The sequence below is a fragment of the Salminus brasiliensis genome, chromosome 17 (assembly GCF_030463535.1).
Source record: "Salminus brasiliensis chromosome 17, fSalBra1.hap2, whole genome shotgun sequence".
NCBI classification, from domain to species: domain Eukaryota; kingdom Metazoa; phylum Chordata; class Actinopteri; order Characiformes; family Bryconidae; genus Salminus; species Salminus brasiliensis.
This window is the reverse complement of record NC_132894.1, coordinates 29,521,898-29,543,171: the sequence shown is the minus strand read 5'-3', so window position 1 is coordinate 29,543,171 and position 21,274 is coordinate 29,521,898.

Genomic DNA, 21,274 nt, shown 5'->3' with positions numbered 1-21,274 from the left:
ATACTCTAAATCCAGGTGAGAATGAGCCTAAATTCGAAAACTATAGTTTTCACAGTGGGAACCCTTAAGGCCTTAACAATTTGCGGGAATATATATATATATATATATATATATACATACTGTTCTAAGTTTTGTTTGGAAAATAAAGTGATACAATCTTGAAACACTCAAAAGAAAATAGTCCAATCAGGATTTTTGCTCTGTAGCTTCTAGATAGATACAACCAAGTAACTTTGGTTAGGACTTCAGGAGCTGGAAAGAAGGCCTTTCATGTTAGATTAGCCACCAACATTGGCTAATTTGAAAGCGCCAGTGGAATCAACCAATTGAGGTCACTGTAGGTTTTCTAGATGTGTTACACCTGGTCGTTTCATGTTTTAAAAAGTTATGTTTTTGTTTAGTTTTTTTTTTACATAAAATTTTGTTTTTACTCTAATAATACAAAGAAAATGGTCTCCATATGTGTGATCTCCAGCACACATGCCAATCAATCTGAAAAGTATAGTTTTTTCAAATTAACTACGAACAGACCTTCAGGGCATAGAACAGGTGGGGTAAACATGAGCCCAACAGGCATGAATGTTTTTCTTTAGTGATGCAGTAACGTCTGTCGTCAGAAGGACCTGCTTGGCAATGGGGGGACTGCCTTCTTCACCACAGCATGGCTGCACCCCAATTGCGTACTACACACTAATACTATAAAGTATAGACTATACAGTCATCTTAATAGGGGGGTTTGGCAGGTTAGTACCCAAAATATTAACATTCTAACCCAGTTCTCTGCTTACAGGAAGTGCTGAAGCATCGCTGTGCTATCATACATCATCATTATTGTAGATGTGAGTAGCTCTTCCCTTTCTGGTTCCCATTGCATTGTGAAATAATAGTGTCTAGAACCACACACAAAAATCAACCGGTTCTAAGTATCTAACTATGTATGGATATTTGAGTGTGCTCAACTTTGCCACTTTTATATGTACTCACACTTTGTACTCAAAAACTAGTTAGTATTATAACTGGGACGCAGCCCTGCTGTTCTGCATATGGGGAAGAGGCCACCTCCTGGGGCTCAACAGGGGCAGCCATTGCTCTATTAGTTTCTCCTCTGAGTAAAAGTCAGTAGCCTACTTCATCAAGCTTAACCAGTTCGGTTAACATTTACTTTGCCTCATCGTCTCTCTACAGTACATTGCGTTTAACACGTGGTTCATGGTGGTGGTGGCTAGAACAGAAGGCCAGTTATTCTCTACTGTCTGTTTCTCGTCAAACAACAACAACGGCTGGTGTAGGAAATGAACAGGGAATTCAATGAGCTTTAAACAAATACCAGAAAGACGTAGGATCAACTATTTTAATATAATATTATATAATATAATATATATAATACTATATGAAAGGACCAAGTGCAAACAGGCTGATAGATACTTCACACAGTGTAACATCGCTCAGGGAAGTAGTTTCAGTATCTTTTATTATTATATATGTATTCTATTTTTTTTTACGTTACAATTTATTATACATATTTATAAATTGCAGTCATCCTGGCATCCTGGCAACCAATTGGAAAGGTTTATAATAATAATTATAATAATTTAGCAAGCTAGTTCATATGCTGTAGTTAATTTTAGCAGATGTTAGTTTGCTTAGCCTGCTAGCTAGCTAGTCTGTCAAACACCTTAAAATCTAAACATCATGGCCCAGCTGCCAGATAAATTGCCCAGTAGACTATGCTAGTTTATAGATATGATAGCTAGCTAGCTAGTTAGCTTGCTAGTTCATACAGTGTAGTTAGTGTTAATCTGATGTTAGCCAAATGTCTGAAATTCATTCATTCATGTATGTTTTCCCCTCAAAATCTGTATACGGGCTCACACACCTTTATGATTTACTTTCATAACATACGTATTAGTATTATATTACCTACTAGATAAATTCTTATAAACATTTGTTAGGATATATTGCGATCTTTTAGGCTAATCTGAAAGTTTACGATAATTTAGGAAGCTAGTTCATACAAATTTGTAAGTTTTAGCTGATGTTAGCTTGCTTAGCTAGCTATTCTGCCAAACACCTTAAAATCTAAACATTTTTAATTTTCCCCTCAAACTCTAAAGGTCTGTATGTGGACTCATACGCCACGATTCACTCAGTTAACTTGCGGATTAGTTTCATTTTAGCTACCAGATAAATTGCTCATAAACAGTAGAATATGATAGTTGATAGCTATGATAGCTAGCTAGCTAGTTAGCTTGCTAGTTCATACACTGTTAATTTGATGTTAGATAAATGTCTGAAATTCAAAACACCTTATGTTTTCCCCTCAAAATCTAAGGGTCTGTATTTGGGCCCATACGTCTTGATTTACTCTTTACATATTACTTTTATATTAGCTACCAGATAAATTCTTATAAACATTTGTTAGGATATCTTGCAATCTTTTAGGCTAATCTGAAAAGTTAATGATAATTTAGCAAGCTAGTTCATACAGTGTTGTAAGTTTTAGCTGATGTTAGCTTGCTTTGCTAGCTATTCTGCCAAACACCTTAAAATCTAAACATCTTACATTTCCCCCTCAAACTCTAAAGGTCTATATGTGGACTAATACGCCACGATTCACTCAGTTAACTTGCGGATTAGTTTCATTTTAGCTACCAGATAAATTGCTCATAAACAGTAGACTATGCTAGTTTATAGATATGATAGCTAGCTAGCTAGTTAGCTTGCTAGTTCATACAGTGTAGTTAGTGTTAATCTGATGTTAGCCAAATGTCTGAAATTCATTCATTCATGTATGTTTTCCCCTCAAAATCTGTATACGGGCTCACACACCTTTATGATTTACTTTTATAACATACGTATTAGTATTATATTAGCTACTAGATCAATTCTTATAAACATTTGTTAGGATATCTTGCAATCTTTTAGGCTAATCTGAAAGTTTACGATAATTTAGGAAGCTAGTTCATACGGTGTTGTAAGTTTTAGCTGATGTTAGCTTGCTTAGCTAGCTATTCTGCCAAACACCTTAAAATCCCCTCAAACTCTAAAGGTCTATATGTGGACTAATACGCCATGATTCACTCAGTTAACTTGCGTATTAGTTTCATTTTAGCTACCAGATAAATTGCTCATGACCAGTAGAATATGCTAGTTGATAGCTATGATAGCTAGCTAGCTAGTTAGCTTACTAGTTCATACACTGTTAATTTGATGTTAGATAAATGTCTGAAATTCAAAACACCTTATGTTTCCCCCTCAAAATCTAAGGGTCTGTATTTGGGCTCATACGTCTTGATTTACTCTCATAACTTACATATCACATGTATATGTACATATACATATCCATTTTTATATTAGCTACCAGATAAATTGCTCATGAACAGTAGAATATGATCGTTGATAGCTATGATAGCTATCTAGCTAGTTAGCTTGCTAGTTCATACACTGTTGTTAGTAATAATTTATTCTCATAACTTACATATTACTTTTATATTAGCTACCAGATAAATTGCTCATAAACATTTGTTATGATATCTTGCAATCATTTGGGCAAATCTAAAAATGTTTATGATACGCTAGTTAGCTAGCTATAATCCACATGGTATGTACTGATGTTAGCTTGCCCATGCCATTATACACTCTCATTACTTGATATATCTTAGTTTAATATCAGCTACCAAATAATTTACAGTATTTACTGAATAATAAGCCTAGAGTACACGTGGTTGAACTCTATTCGAGCTAAAATGTCCTTTATCTTTACATAAGACAGGTAAACAATCTGCAGGTTCATAGTCATAACAGTACTAGCATGTAGTAATTGGCTTTAACCACAAGATGTCAGGTCAAACTCACAATGAGACTGGTCTGCTGAGGCCTCCACCTGTCAGAAAGCTGTTTGCGGTGTAAATATGATGAAGTGTATCATTAGATTGGCAAATCAGGCCTTCCTGCTGCAGCAGGGTTTATGGGCTAAGCCACTAGAATAAAGGCTTGTAGTCTGATAAGCTTGAAAAGCCTTTATCTGTGGCCGCAAACACACAGTGTGGAAGTAATTACATGCTGGGGTCACGGATCACACACCACCAGCAATGTGTGAAAATCAGTGAGTGCCGACCATCAACAGCGTTTCTGTAAATGCTTCTGTACAATTACACAAAATGAAGGGCCTTATTACAGAGCATGGGCAGATTTCCACGGCTGCTTAGTGATAGTGGAGGGGGTTGGGCGGCCTGCGGTAAAGCTGTTTTCCCAGATGAGCACTGCTGGTGTCTGCATGTGTGCTAAAGGGAAATACTTACAACAACAACAACAATGACCAAAAAACTATGTTCAAACATGTAACTCAAAGAAAAAAAAAGGTCTATATAGCACTGCAAAGGATTTTTATGTAGTATCTACGAAAATGCCGGCATCAAATTCAGTGTTTCTTGATGTTTCTATTATTATCTTTGTGACAATGCAGCACAGAAATACGGCTCACACATTTCCTGAATCTGTAGAGGTCAGCGTTTTAATTGCACCTCATCGCCAAATCGTGACATGACTCACATCCGGAGTTACGAGGCAATGAAGACGGGCGAGATACTCGTCTCTGCCTCTTGTCCTGTCCAACTGGTGGATTTGTATGTTGCATCTGCCTTTCATCTGTACTTGGTGGACTCGTGCGTCCGTCTATGTTTTGTGTAAAACTGACCAATGAACACTGCAGAAACTTGTCTTCTGTCTCTCATCATCTAAACCCATTTTAAGCACCAAAACAATTCGTCCACATGAGTGAAGGGATGTTTACACAAGAAATATGAAGACGAACTTCAGTTTGTCGGGTTTAGGATCAGAGTATCTCTTCACACAGTTCTCTAGGTCAACTTATAGAGAGAGATGAGATTGTTCTGAACATTTTGATATTATACGCTATATATTATACATTATACAAATTTAAGAAGATATGCAAACATGGAGAAAATGCCCTTAGACTTCAGAGGGTTAACCAGGCAAAGAACCTTTAAATCAGGCAAAGAACTGGGGAGATTTAAGCATCCAAATGATTCTTTGGGATGTCATGGTTCTACAATACCACTGTTTTTCTTCGGAGTGCATGATCTACTCATTATTACTTTATTCTTTAAATGATTATACTTCAAACATTGTTATGGTGAAACAAACCATGACTATAGAAGATGACACACATAAGAAGGTTGAATCTCAACAAAATTATAATTTTAATGCTTTTTATGCAAATTACTCATTTAAATACAAATACAAATTATGCAAATAACAAAACTGTCTCAATTTGGGAACAGCTGACAAAAGTTTTGGGACGCTTCTTGGATTTTTCTAAAAAAAAAATTCTGGAGTCTGGAGCCCTGACAGACTGAGTCATTCTAATTGTCCGTGATCTCTTAAATTTGGCTTTAATCTTTCACTGTGATATTACTATGCGGTGTAATTATTAGGTGTGATAAAGTGGGTTATTATTTACATAATCTATGCAGAGAATGATTGTGACACTGAGGATGTGAACACGTTACAGTGGAGATTTCAAAACCAGCATTTCAGCGTTTCGGTCCTTCCGTTCAAACCCCAATGTAACGTTTCTAAACTGGTCAGAACATGCATAAATCCGGCTAGCTGATTTACAGGATTTACAGCTAGGATGTTCAAAGCTGAGGACAAGCAACAGCAAAAACGCAGTACCTTTCATTTGTGACGATTCCTGAATGTAGACATTTGATTTGACATTTTAACATCTTTTGCCTTTTCATTTGTGAACCAGCGAACATGCCCCCACTGACTCACTGTGGGATGACTGTGGTCGGTGTGAACATTGAGAAAACCCACATAAAACCACACTGTCCCTGTGTGGGTGAGCACGCAACTGATCCACACCACCATTCCAGAATCTGGCCCACGGTGGACTAACTATGGACAATTTGAACTTGGGCAAACCCACAAAAAAATCAATATGGGTCCCATGTGGGTTTGCCTCACCGGGCCCACCACAGCATTCAAGAATGTGGATGGCTGTGCCGTGGATATGGAGAATCCCACACAACAAAACAATAAGTTGGAACCAAGTTGTGATCCCTACACTGTCAGAATAAAAAGGTAGGCACACTGTGTGTACATGTTTTTCCTCAGGCTAAAAAACAATGTAAATAGACCCTCAAAGATACAATATGGTCCTTAAGGTATAACTGTGTACCCTAAAGGTACTGAAGATATGAGGGTATCTATTTTCTGAGAGTGTTCAGGCCCAGTGTAGGATTACTTGCCGGGTGCATTTACCAAAACAGACCAACACATCACTTACAGACGACAATTTTAATTTTATTTAAAAATGCAGTTTTTTCTAGCTACAACACAGTTCACCTCTCGGATTGGAGCCCTGCTGAGTAGGCCAACAAAGTACATGTAAAACGTAGGTTAGTAGATGACCTTCAGCCTATTTCTTTACTTTCATTCTTCAAGTGAGATCATTTAAACGGATGACGTTAGCACATCATTAAGGTTTACAGACAAGACAAGATGCATTTTAAAGCCTTTAAATTTATACAATAAATAAGTTAGTTTTTACTTGGAAGGTACAATTATGATTGGCCCCGTCTGCATGGTTGCATATGCAGGTAAGACATATTTGTCCTCAGTTCTCTGGGGTCTTAATGAAATGTCTGTACCATGCTTTGGTTAAAATAATGCAAGGATCAGGCACCAACAGCAACCTTCTCACCCTGTCTAAACAGCTCTTTCCAAAATGGCTGGTTTGACTTCCTGTCCCTTTAAATGATAATGAGCCACTGCTCACGCCTTCCATGTTTTACTTCCAGGTTTATTCTCATTTGTCTCTGTTTGCACTAGCCAGCTAACTTTTACTCCACCTTGAGTTCACATTCTGCATATCCTTCTTTCCTCTCTTTGTCAGCTGTAGTCTGCTGTACCTGCCTTTCTGTCCTTAGGTTTCCAGCTACTCAAATCTGCATCAAAATCGAATCATGATGCGTTTTTTCATTTTCTACTATCTGCAGTCTATTTTTGGTGGCCGTGATACATTTTTAAAGTAGCCTGAACAACGCACCCCCCCCCCCCACCTGAAAGTTTGGACCTACTCTGCCATAAGATAGTTGGTGGAGAAACTCAGATAGGGGACAGTATAATTGTAATGAGACAGCTTGTGATGTTGGAAGTCCCCTTTAGGATGCATAAAATTGGTTAGTGGTCATTAGTCAGTGGTCATTGTGTCCATTTTGTCCAATTTTGGTCATCATGAAAAGGTATTTGATGCATTTCCATGACATATTATGCTATAAAGAATAATATGCAGCTAATTACTTTGTTTAAAGACTGAAAAATAAGTAATAAACGCAGTTAAAAAATTATATTCAACCAACGTTTTGTTCTTGTACTTCTAAACAAAATCAGACACTGCTACTTATAACTGTAATAAAATAATGTTTATTATAAAACCTCAGTCTAACCTCAGTCAGAAATCTCATTCTTTTCTGTGGAACAGCATAACAGCATCGTAACGACAGTAATAATTTGCTGAAACCTGGCTAGTTTTGGCTAGTCTCAATTTGTTTATAGGTTGATTCAGTCATAAGGGGGCCTGCAGGGTGTCACTGCCTTGCTGATGTGATTTATGTTTCCTGGTTTCAGGACTGTGTCTGTGGTAGGGTTTGTCTAATCAGGTGGAATATGTTCAAGCCGTGTTGAGAATGTCAGTGTTTGTTTATGTGGTTATGTGGTAGTTTTGCCCTAAGGAGCTTCTACACACTGCTTTCTCGTCAGTAGTGACGTCACTGTGATTTGTGCGTCGCGTCTCCTCCCCCCGTGATGCGTAAAACGAGGTGGATTCAACAAAACAGTCTTATATAACAGTATGACACCTCTAATGAGCTAAGTCCCTTTTGCCAAAGGGTTAACTTTTTGTGACCAGGCCACACGCTGAGTTTGTTGCTTTTCAGGAGTCAGGTTGATGTCATAGGAGTGGTGACTCTCTGCAGTCCTTGTGGAATGTTCCGTTACATCAGGTTCATAGTTCCTCATTTTTGACCCGTGTGGACCCCCCCTGGAGTCTGTGTGTCCTCTTTTGGTCTGTGGGATAACGTAAGGTAGCTGTTAGACCTTAAACAGTGTCCGCTTCTGGCTTAACACAAACCAGCAAACAAGCAAGTGTATGAGTGCTCACCTGGACCTGGAAGATTGGTCAATGATACGACAGATGTATTTTTATTTAAATAAACTTTTTTTTTTTTTATTCACTAGAATTTCAATTATGTTTCTCATACAGTGTATTAACCTCCTAAATAGCCTTTGGCTTGCCAGTGGGCCGAAAGTGTTATTACAAACTTCTATTACCAGAGAATAGCTCCACCAGTTTGTACAGAAGTCCCTGTAGTTACTGAATGATATGCCTTAGTGTGTCATAAGCCTTTTTGTGTTAAGGGGTTAATAGTGTATATTGGTGATAGCGCAAATGAACCGAAATGAGCCGTAAAAGCAGTGTACAACTTGTACAACTGTAATTTAAGTTTTAATATTTTTTTCTTAAATCAACACAGGGTCAAAATTATACATTGGCTGCATTTCTTAACCTCTATGTCATAAAAGGCCGTTCCAAAGTGAAGGACCCTTCATATACAGTCTAAAACTGATGTGTACTTCCAGTTACTCACAGTTCTCTGCCACATACCATGTAATCGGAAAAAAATGGTTTGTATTGTATATAAAATAACTAAAGATAAACAAACATGGCATAAGTGTTTCCAAACTTTTGAACTGCAGTGTATAGCTGTAATTTTCACTGATGCAGAGTTTGGTCAGAGTTTGTAAATAAATGAAAATTGTTGGCCAGAATATTTAGAAAGTTGTAGGTGAGTGTGTCACAGGGTGTCCCCGTTTGTGCAGTGGGGGGAATTACGCAGGCCGTCCTTCCCGAAGCCAGAGGGGTGTGTAACTTTCGTCATAGTCGGTCTGAATACGTCTATGGACTGGATTGGCTCTCCAGAGGGGAGCCCAATGCGACGGCGCTCGGTAGGAGCTCCACAGGTGTCCCTCCCTCCTGCTCTCCCACAGCAGGCTCCTCTCTGCGTCATAGACGGCAGCGCACTGCTGCATGGGGTTCCAGTTCCGTATGGACGGCAAGCCTGCTCTCACCGGGGGTCCTCTCTGAGTCACAGCCAAGTCTGTGCTTTCAACTAAAACGGCAGAGCTTCACCTTAAATCATGGAAAGGTTAGAGCTTAAAGTAACATCCCTCCACTGCGACCTGAGTGTAATGGTGCATGACAACATCCTCAAGGACATAACAACTTCTCTTTAAGCTCCAATGGACTGACGGGGCATAGGCCGCTGACCGCAGAATGACTAACTTTTCTAGAAAGTGTGCAGGTTGACACATCTGTTGTTGAGATTAGGCGTCTTTGGTAAGATATACATGAAGGCACAACAGATACTGCTTTGTAAATACATAGTACCAAATATTTAGATGGCCAACCAGAGAGGTCTACATTTGTCATTCTGAATTCTGACCTGAGACCTCCGAATGAGTGTCTCCGAATTTTACTACTGCCAATTATCCCACCTGTTCATAGCACCCCCTAGCCCTAGCAATGCTGCAGACGGTAAGGGCACATAGTTTCCAACATTATGTGTTTGTCTCAGGGAACGCTCATTCTTTCTTACACTCTCTTCCTCTCCCGCTGCCCTTGTTGGAAACAACGGTTCTTCCCTTGACCTGGATTTTATGTTGGGGTGTCCAACCCATGAATCAAGTATACCTGAATGCTCACGAAAAAAGCTGGCCAAGCACTTTTCATATTGATTTGGGGACTGAAAGCGCAGGTGAGTTGGCCTTTCGGTGGGTTCAACTAGATGTGCACACTTTTACTTAGGCCCATGTTTCACTGCAAACCACGACATGCAAGGGGCAGTGTGTCCTTATTACAGCCCCTGACTTGAAGGATTTAATTAGACCCTAGACAATCTGGTTGGATTTTTATATCAGTAGTTTCTGTGTAACATTAGGACTTTTCTCAAGATCAAATTTAGAATAGTGCCTCTATCATTGCTACATTGGGCTACATTGGCCAGACACTGCACTATGTAGCTCTAAAGTGAAGTGAGCAAGACAGCTCTCACGAGACCTGCATAACGCTATGGAAAATCGAGTAATATTACTCTACCATCTCTGTCCACATGCTTCTTTTACTTTCAGATGCTGGTTCTGTATATCTCAGCTCGTCCAGAAATGCATGTGTAAAGGGCGTCCTTTAATGGGGTGGCTTAAAGTGTGAATTCCACCCGACTAAAGAGGGAGCCTAGAAGGAAGAAGTAGCAATTCTGATAATACTGACTTGCATATATATCAGTGGTACTTGGATGGAGCTGTAGGACACTAGTAGTGGACAACACTGCTTTCCTAATTGCAGACTAAGGCAAGCCTGGCAGGGCAGGCATACCACACTATATCAATTGTTTCTTGTGCAGGACTCATACACTCACACTACATTCTCCTACCTGAGTAACGTGATTCAAATGTAAGTCGTTTTGGCTAGGAAGCCAGAACCACTCAATCATCATTTGTCTTGCACTCATAGGAATTTGACCTCTGCCTTTAAACCATCAATGCAGTGAATACACACATATACACACACACTAGGAGGGCAGTGAGCAATTGAGGGCAGCCTTGCTCAAGGCCACTTGAGTCGTGTCCTGTCGGTTTAGGGGATCAAATGGACGACCTTCTGGTCAGAAGGCCGCTTCTCTAACCTTCAGGCCGCGGCTGCCCCTTGTGGTGTCAACCAGATGCCGTAAATGTGTAGTGATTACCAGTATGCTTTTCTGAGCACATTGTGGATATAGTCAGAACTTGAATACTGAATACTAACCAACTGCCTGGTTACGTAGTCTTTACATAGTTAGTCATGTTTAACTGAATCTAGTGTAGCAAGTAAGAATGATAGGAAATAATTATAGGACATAGTTAATTATACTCATATAGTAGTTAAACTACAGGTTTTCAACAGCAGTTTTTAAAATATCTAACACAATTTGAGCATTTTGACACTGTGCGTTAAAATATTGTTTTAGTGTCGTGATCTAAAGGTTTTGCCATATCACCTGCCCCTAGTAATACCCAAAAAAGCCTTTTTTGGTCACTATTTACCCACACTGTCAAACCTAACTGCATTTCTCAATAAAATCATTAAGTTAACCAAACTTTGGTATCACTTAAGCTGATTAATACACACTCACCTAATTTGTATAAGATCAACCTTTTGGCATAGTTTGATAAAGTGACTTTATTCAATAAGTTATATTGACTGAGTGAACTGAACTGAGTTGTTTCAGTGAGACATGGTGATCACACCATTCCCACTGGCTCCTGGCATTATCCATTTTCCTTACTGGCCGAGTCTTTCCATCTCTACTCACCATCCGTGTGTAGTCATTCCCTCCAGACTACATTTTCTTGTGGGTACACTTGTATTTTATATAAAGGTTGGCTGCCTGGCCTCAGTGTTGTAGGTTATAGGAGTAAGTTATATGACAGTATTACTGCTGTGTTCACTTTTGCCTTACCACAAGATTATACTGTCCCTGTTGTTGGCAAATTAATAAAAATAAATGGACAATCAATAAAGGAATGAAAGAGTAAAACCTTATTTGAATAAATTAAGGTTCATGTAAGGTACATTTAGGGTAATTTAATTTAAAGTAAATGTAAGGTTTCTGGAATGAGATTTTGGATTAGATTAGCTCACAAACTTCCATTAATGTATTAAGACGTCAAACCTAATGTGTTCGAGTTCTAACATACAGTGCTTAGTGTTGTGTGTACAAAGCTTAATTTGTTTAAGGCAACAGGTTACCTCAAAGATTTTACATTAGGTGGCTTATAGTGCATCATCAACATTGAAAAAACGTCTTAACTTTCTAAGTCACTTTGGAGCATTTCTATTGGTCCATTCATCATGAAATTCTGACAAAATGTAAGCCAAAAGTCTATTGACTTTTTCTGGACAGTAAATAAGATGTCTGAATTGGTTTTGTTTTAATATATACTATTAGTAGATTTTATCCCCCCATAATTTTAGGCCTTTAAGTTTCTAATGGTCCCATGGTCATGAAATGTTTTTTCCCTGTATGGAACATAAAATAAAAATAATAACTGAACGAATTGTAGGTTTTGTTACAACAGCTGTGGAATGAGTGTTTTTCTGCTATCCAGAAATCAATATGTAAACAAGTTGCTGTAAACCAGAGAGATGCTCAGCGTGCTGCTGCACGTGCCCGGCCATCAGAGCACGCTCAGCCATGCGACGTACCGCAGGCTCTATCTGTAAAAACACTCTGAGTCTTGATAAGAGCCGGGTTGCTTATTGGTCTGTAGCCGGTGCCCACATTGTTCAGGTGCGAGTGCCATTTGCACAGCTGTGTGTGCAGAAGAAAGGCCAGGTCTCAGAGTTCTGCAGGACAGCTCCGAATCCTCAGGTCCGCTCTGAATGTCAGTCAGCTCACGTGAGGCCCAGAACATCAATATTGTCACACTGACTGTTTCCAAGAGATTATTCTACCCACCGTATCTGGGTATGCATAAAGCATTAAAGTACTTTAAACTTTAAAACTACTTAAAAATACTCAAAACAGAATAAACAAGAAAACCAGTTGGTTGCTGGTTGTTGAAGTGGAACCCCGATTCTCACACATATCTTAAGTCAGTTTCCTGTTGATATAAAATTAGACTCCTCAGAAACCTCAGAAACCACTTTTCTGTCTGAAGCATAAAAGTGACCCCTTACACTTCCCTCTTGTACTGTGCAGCTTTTATTGTGCATACTTTGTCTCCATTCTTGTTTCTTTAGAAAGATAGCATTCGTACCCTTCTTCTAACATCCCCCCGGTACCGCCAAGGTCTGGTTTGCACTTGCACAAAGTCCAGTTTTGCAAGTCTCCACCTGATCATACAGTGTTTATTGCAGGCCTGTTTCATAACAGCGTGTGGTGAAACACTTGGGGACGACCACTTCCAGCATTGTCACGTTGGGGAGCCATTCTCCACATTTGTAGCAGCTGAGCTAACACTGGCACTCAGCCGCCGCAACTAGCAGTGCCCTTGAAATGTGTGCGGAGTAACCAGGTTCAAAAAGCACTTGGAAGTGATGACATAAAGGCCTGAAAAAGTCCAAAAGTCTGAGACCACTAGTTAAAATGCTTCTCTTTTGTGTCCTTTTCTGATGTATTAAGATGTTTGTTACAAATACAAATATCAGTGTAACATATATTACATGTATATGTTTCTTTCTTAGTAAATGCGCACAGACTCAACAAGGTTTCTGTTGATCAGATTTACCCGAGAGTCGTCTGAACAAGAGAAGAGCTTTAGTGGATGTGATGCAAAACATATCTGACCTTTTTATAGAAAGGCCTCAACATTACAAAGGCCTCGACATGGCCTTAACATCACAAACGTGCCTAACCCCACTCCAGGTCTTATTACACGCTAAGGTGTATTACCTGGAGTTAAGCACGTTTGTGATGTTAAGGCCATGTCGAGGCCAGTAACTACAGGGACTTCTGTTCAAACTGGTAGGGCTATTCTTTGATAATAGACGTTTGTAATAACATGTTAGGCCTGCCGGTGGTCCATAGGCTTTTCATGGGGTTACATTTAAATATTTATGTAGGAACAGTGCAGAATATATATATTTTTCATTTGTTTCAATTTAGTTTTTTAGTTAAAAATGTATGTTATTTCTTCTGGGTATTCCACGATTTTCCAGTGTCTGCCATAATGTGTGCCATCTGTTGTGTGCCAAATACTTTGAAGGACAGCACAACACTTTTCAAAAGTCTTTCCAAAAGAAAGAGATCTTAAAGAATATTTAACATTAACTAACAATTAAAGTACATGTAAGAAAGAGGCCACATCAAAACATCTGAAATTTGTTTTATTTAAACCTCAAAAATAACAGAATAACAGAAAGTTTTTAATTTGTAATTTGTAAAAATAACGAACGAAAAATGAAAAATTCTGAAATTTCTGTTCAAATTTCGTTTAAATGTCTGTTCAAATTTTATTTTCCTGTTAAACTGCCAATACAATTTGTAATAAAAAACAATTAAATTAAAACGGAATGCAAAACAAAAGCAATTTTCACTGGTGGTTGAATGGTTTGATCCTGCCTGTATGTATCTCTGTTAATAATAAAAATAAAAGTAGTAGTAATAATAACAATAATAATAATAAAATGTTAAAGGTTTCAAATGGATGTAGCTGGCAATGTTTATAAGGACCTTTAAAACCTTCCAAGCTCCCTTTGTCATAATTAGCCAGCTTGTGTGAGTTTTTTTTAAATAAAAAAATTAAATGGAAAGTTCCACCAAGTTCAGATTTCATTAACCACTAGATGTCAGCATTAACTACAGTCTAAACAGACAGAAGAGCTTCACCACTGGCCGTAAGAGGAGCAGCTTTCATTCTCAACCCTGACCATGATCAAAAGCAAAGCGTTCGGACTGACCTGAGAGCAGCAGGAACGAATAGATGCAGCATTGGGTGGTCTGAGTATTACTAGATATTGTCTTTAAGTGAGCTACGTCAAAAACCAGTGTCTGGACATTTTGAGACAAGGCTATTACGGAACTCATAGCAACGTGCAATTCAACATTAGAGTGTACTTGATCTTGTTTGTGTGAATGCTCCTTGACCTTTGGAATTAATTTGTCATGCTTGAGGTCCTTCAGTGGTCCTGAGGCACAGGCTATTTCAGAAGCTCAGCGTGTGTGTATAGGCCGTGTGACTTCGGGAGCAGGAATTATTTCAATTAGTACGTTTGTTAATGAAGAACATCTGTGGGGGACGTCCCGTTTGGCCTCTCACCACACCAAACCAGATCAAAGTTGGGACCTGCAGGATTGAGGGACAATTGGAACAACTGTGTGCAGTTTTAATGACGCTGCTGTGGACCCGACTGAGACGTCTTTCTAAAGGGCTCCCGAAATGCATAAGGATAGATGGAAGCTGTATGAACATGCCTCCAACTATACTGAGCGGGACAGACATTCATGGGCCGGACCACTGTTCTGTGGTCACTCCAAATTCCATTCTGACAGCAAGGGCCCTTTGAGTGCTCTCGAGTGCTACTTCACCATAGACCTACAGCAATGAGGGTTTGGCCAAAGGGTTTTCTTTTGCTTTCTTTTCTCCCTTTTTAAAGGCGAGCGGTTCACGGCAGTTATTCTAGACAAATTATCGACACTGAGAAATCCTTCAACTCAGATGTCCTCTAAGGGGGCGCCTTTAACCCTTTGCATGCCTTTGAGAACTCCCACTACTCAAACCCCCCCAACCCACCCCTCTCCGACCTCTCTTTGCTATACGCACTCTCAGTTAACCTTGGGGCAAAAATTATATGGATATATTAGATATTCATATACATATATGTATATTTATTGTAATCTAGGGTTGGCACACTTCTGTCTCTACCGCCACTTAGGGCAGTGAGAGCACAGCCCCAGAGCAGTGGGCAGCCACCTCAGCACCCAGAGAGCAATTGGGGTTAGATGGCATGCTCAAGTGGCACCTCAGCTGCAAAGACTGGTCCCAGAGATTGAACCAGCAACCTTCCGATCTCAAGTCCACTTTTCAAATCTTTAGGCCATAGCTGTCCTTATAAAAAGCATGCATGTGCTGTGGGCGGTACAATGAAATCAACTAGTTATTAGTGGCACATAAACTTTGAACGTCACTTGATGAACAGACTGATTAAAACTAGTGGTGTCAAAGTTAAGGCATTTTGCTAGTTTGCTATTATACAATCCATGAGTGCATAAAAAGCTTGGTCATCGTTGACCCCTTCATCCCATGTACTGTGACGTGCGTGAGTGGTGAGTCTGTACAGTTTTAAATGGCCAGTGAGGCTCTGTTCATATTGCTGCCATGCTGTGAATCAATGAGAAGCAAACTAACAAAAATCAGTAGCAAAGTGGAACTCCGCTTGTCCCTCGAGAGCCAGCACTATTGTACAGGTAGGCTTCTTTCTTTTGGACATTTGTGACCTAGACCAAAGGCCGAGGTCTAACAGTCATGTTGCATCGCTGGTACTGACATATTTTAAGCTATTGCCAGCACTAAAGAAGAAGAGTGCCAGCCTACAAGTTTGACCATATTTTGGTGTCCTGGATATTACCAGTGTTACAAGCCATGCGTACAGAATACAGTTATCATTAATAAACATTAGGCGGCGTTAGCTGCAATCGCCACTGATAATCACATTAATTCCATTTTATTAGCCATCACTTTTACCAACAGTGGTTCTTTTATGGCATCGCTCAAGGAAGCACCTTTTTTAAGAGAGTAACTGAATTTGGGTCAGACTAATATAGTTTATGAGGAAATGTGCTTTCTTTGACCCGTAATCCTTTCTCTCTCTACGTCTAGCCCATCTCCTCTCTCTGTTTCTCTGTCTCTTTCTTCCCCTTTCCCCTTGTTCCTCCCTCCCTCTCTGTCTCTCACTCCTCTCTCTCTCTCTCTCTTTCCCTCTCTCTGTGAATGGGCCTTGGGAGGTGGGCTGAGTGATTGGGGGGAGTTGTTGTAGGCTGGCTGAAGCTTGCTTTTCAGCCACTGTCTCCGTGCCTCTAGCCAGCTGTGCGGGCCCAGTGTTAGGGGATTTGGGATAATTTTTCCCCACTGGGGCTGGGCCTCCCTCCTGGTGGCTGAGCACTAACTCCCAGACTGGAGGAGAATATGGCCCCCTGCCTCCCTCCAATAGTCCTCCAGCAGACTGCTGGGGGGCGATATGCTGCATGGTGGTCTTGTCCAACAGACCCTCCACTGCTTTCCCAGGTAATACCTCAAAAGGCCTTTAAATTGAGGTCAGACCCTTCCTTTTCCAATGGATATAATACTTATGCTCTGCAGGGGAACACAATTGCTTGTTATATTTCCCTTTGCCCGACGCTAAAGTATAACTAATCCGACGTTCTTAAACAAGGCCATTGTGCCAGGGCCGAGAGGTGACAACAGGTGTTGAGCCTCATTAATGACATATCTCGGCGAGAAAAATAGGCACACGAGCATCATCTACGAATGAAAAGCAAGTAGGATGAAATATGGAATCTTTCAGTATTAAAAGCTGTACGTTCTCCTAAGTGCTCGTTGCTCGGCACTCTTTATCGCACTGAGTAAACATTTTTACAGCGAGGGGTAAATCCGGATTTTCCCATTACTCTGACAAAAGGCCACTCTCTTCATCCTGATGTCCTTCTTGCTTTTTTGTCCCTGGAAAATCCCAAATCAGATGACAAAGCCGGCTCTAAACAAAGAGATTATCACACACCTAATCCTGAGCAGGGTCTCTAGAGACTGAAGCAGTGAGCTAAGGAGTCCGTGTCCTTCATGAAGTATAGGTGACATGAAAGAATAAGCAACGAAAGACCTGTGATGTTTCCCAGTGGATTTACTGGCCAAAGGCTGGCTTCACTGGTGTTGCTCTGCTTGGCCTACATCACTTATGCTTTCCCATGCCGTGGCTCATCTGTATAAGCTACCCAGCCAAAAAATTGTCATCTTGCATGTTTAAGGTGATAGTAACTTCAGGCTCCTGCAGATGGTTGATCGGGCTATAAAAACCTGCAGGGTGTGTGACGGGATTCATAGATTGAGAAGAGGAGGTACAGTGCAGTAAGTGTCTTGTTGGATGTGTGGATAATGGGTCACAAAGCAAAAAGGAGTGCATTTGCATTGCATTTGGGAGTGCATTTGGGAGTGCCAAAAGCCCAAGTGTGAAGGATAGTATCTGAATATGCAGGTGTATTAAAGCGTGCGGTCATACAGGTCTACCAGCAGTGGCAAAAATCCCATTCTACAGTAATTTCTCGTCACTTTCATCATTCCTTGGCAGAAATAAGCAAAGGCCTTTTGCGTGTCACTTTGCTCCATATGTTCATGGTCTGCAGTTCCCTGGTTCTATCAGAAATTGGTGGTGAAGGACCTGCATTCTAGACTTCTAGAAGCAGTTCTTGTCTCGATTTTATTGCACACATTGACAGTTACTGTCTGTCAGTTTCGTCTTTCTGACACAATTATGATGAGAATTTTTCTGTAGACTGGAATTTCTGCCACTGCTGGTAGACCTGTATGACCAAACGCTTCAGTACACCTGCAAATTCAGCTACGTCCATTACACTATGGTCACTCCCAAATGCTTTTTGCCAATCATTACCATCTGCTTTGTGACCCATTGTGAGACACTGACTGCACTGTACCACCTCTTCTCAACTTATGAATCTTGTCGCACGCTCTGCAGGTATTTATAGCCGTATATAGGTATTTATTATCCTCGTGCAATACCATCTGCAGGAGCCGGAAGTTACTACCACCTTAAACACGCAACGTGACTTATTTCTTGTCCAGGGAGCTTATCTCTCTATATATCTGTCTGTTTGTGTGTATGTTCAGATGTTCATCATTCTTCCATGGTCAAGAACCTTGTCCTGCTGGCAAAGGATTGTGAGGAATCTCTGAACAACTGGTTGACCTGCAACCTACTGTAGGCCTCAAGCCAAGCCAATTTTAGCACCTTCAGCATTATATATGAGCCAATGTTGAGATGCTAATATTTGATTCCTTACCACACTGCAGAAGTTCCCAACCCTAATCCTGAAGAACCCTCTGTAACCCTTAGTGCTTTCCTGCTCTAATACACCACCTTCAACTCTAGACGTGCTTGATAATTAGCTGATTAGCTGGATCAGGTGTGTTGGGAGCAGGTTAAACACTAAACCCCTCCAGGACCAGGGTTGGGATCCACTGCCTTATTGAACTGTCGGTTGTAATGACAGATAGATTTCAACGCGAGGAGCCATCAGCTGAATATTTACAGTGTTTATATTTAGAGGCAGCAGTTCAGTGGCAAAAAGTGCTGCACCTCCTCAACACTCTCTGGTCCCCCACTAGTTAAAGCTGACAGTATATCATCAGGCCTGAGCGGCGACTGCCGGCGCTCAGATCACTGTAACACTCAACAGCTGTACGATTCCTTCTCCCTCTAAGAGCGTACACAGATACGACCTGGCTATTCGGGGCGGCGGGGGCTATTTTTTCGGAACGGGTAATGTTTACGAATGCAGACATACTGATGGAACGTGAAGTAATTTACGATAACACCCGCTCCCAGGCTACCCTCTGTCCCCATCGTCCAACAGCTTACTTATCCGTGAGTGACAATGCAGCGTGGGTCACTGCCAGGAGGCAAGCCGCGCTGATGGATTGGACTGTGTGCAACCGATATGTTTATTTTGCGGCTTTCAAAGCAGCGACCTGACCAGCTAACACGGAAAGAGGTGCCGGTCTCCACCGGGTCATGACCTTGACAAGACCTAGCAGGAGACCCGAAAAGAACAGATCACAGGACCCGTTTCCCTGGCCAAGACATTTACCTCCTCCTCCCTCCTCTCCCCTCCACCCACCTTCCTTCTTCAACCACCACCCCCCCACTCCATCCAACAGAACCTCGCCGCTCAACAAAGACGACACAATTGAGAAACAAGAATGCAGAGGGTCAAAAAAGAAGTGTGGTTGTGGGGGGGGATGGAGAAAGGGTGGGAGGGTGGAAGGTGGAGGGGGTTCCAAACAAATCACATTTGATCCAAAGCTAGTCAATGGCTATTTAACCGGGAGCATGCTTTGAGGAGTATATGGACTGTGACTTTCAGGGCCTGTTTGCACAAAAGTGATGCGCCTTTGAAAGGGCCCCTGAATTGACAGCTTTTTCTCGCTCCGTGTGGCGCGGCCCGGGGCCCCCGAGACACTCATATCGCTGGGCCGTGACGGCAAGGAGAAGAGTTACACTTTGAAAACACACACTGGGTTCCGTCGCTAGCTAGCTTTTGTTAACCCCTCCACCCTCCCCGCTCGCGGGCCACTGTTTCTGCTCGGCGGCGGGAAGACAATGCGAGGGGCAGCCATTGGATTGGTTGCTCCCGAATCGAATAGCAAATGGCTGCCCATGCAGAACTAATCTGTGAAGAGGTCTTTCCTGTGTGATAACAGCACCCCCTCACACACGCACGCACACATCCCTACCGCTCTGCTAGCCACGCTGCCACCTTCACCGAACCACCAACCTAATCTTAGATGGGAAATCACAAAACAACAAAAAAAAAACTCCTCTCTAACCAGCTTTAAGCAATGGCTAATTTTTTTCCCCCTTCCCGGCCGTTGTAAGGCTTCCATTCGGAGTTGCTCCTGCTTATTTGATGTGGCAGCAATTAGTGAGAGACTTTTGTGCTCGGCGAAGACAGGGCGGCCCACTTCAATGATCACATTTATGCCCTGAATGGGGACACAAAAAAGCCAAGGAGACGGATAACATGGGCACATCAAACGGCCGCGCTGGTTGCGCTTGTTACTGTTATGGCTCCTTCTCCTCTTTAATGGCAATGCGGAGGGGAGTGTTACTTTTCCCATGAGAAAGCTCGCCCGGGGGCCGAGTGACATCATAGGGTGCCTCCTTTGCACCCATCTCTCCTCAGACGCTAGGCCCGTCTTCCATTTACGTGGGCACCTAGCCTTTGATTCCTCCTCGCTCTAACAGCCCCATTGAGCGATAATAACAATTAGGGCGTCCCGTTTGAAGCCGCGGACACTCTATCAGGCCTAGACAGGGTGTTTACTCTTAATGACAGCGTTTTTTAATAACAAGAGGCAGGAGTCGCTCACCCGTCTTGGTTTTGGTGTATTTGGTGTCTGCCTCCCTCACTCTATGTTGCCCTTTCTCTCACATACACAAACACTTAGGTCATTCTCAGCATTTCAGATTTTCCACTGGCTACTACAGTGGAGTATTTTGGAAATGTGTGACTTGCAGATTATTAGAAAGTGACCGTATCACCGTATCACTAACTATTTTTTTCCTGTGGAAATTAGACTGAAAAGATCCTTATTTGGGCATTTATACTTTCTGTATAAATGTTATTAATATTTATTCTAATATTAGTGTTTCACTGAGGAAATAAACACTAATATTAGAATAAATATTAATAACATTTATACAGAAAGTAGTGGTTTTACATCACTGTGGTCATTAAAACATCTCCAAAGCTCTCCCCAGTTCTCTTCATGGGAGTATAGTAGTACTTATAGCGAATATATCGACACTATGCTGTCGGGGGGGGGGGGGGGGGGGGGGGGGGGGGGGGGGGTGGGGGGGGGTGTTGGTTTGGGGGGCAAGAAATAGTATATAAATATTGTTTTAGTTTCATGTACAATT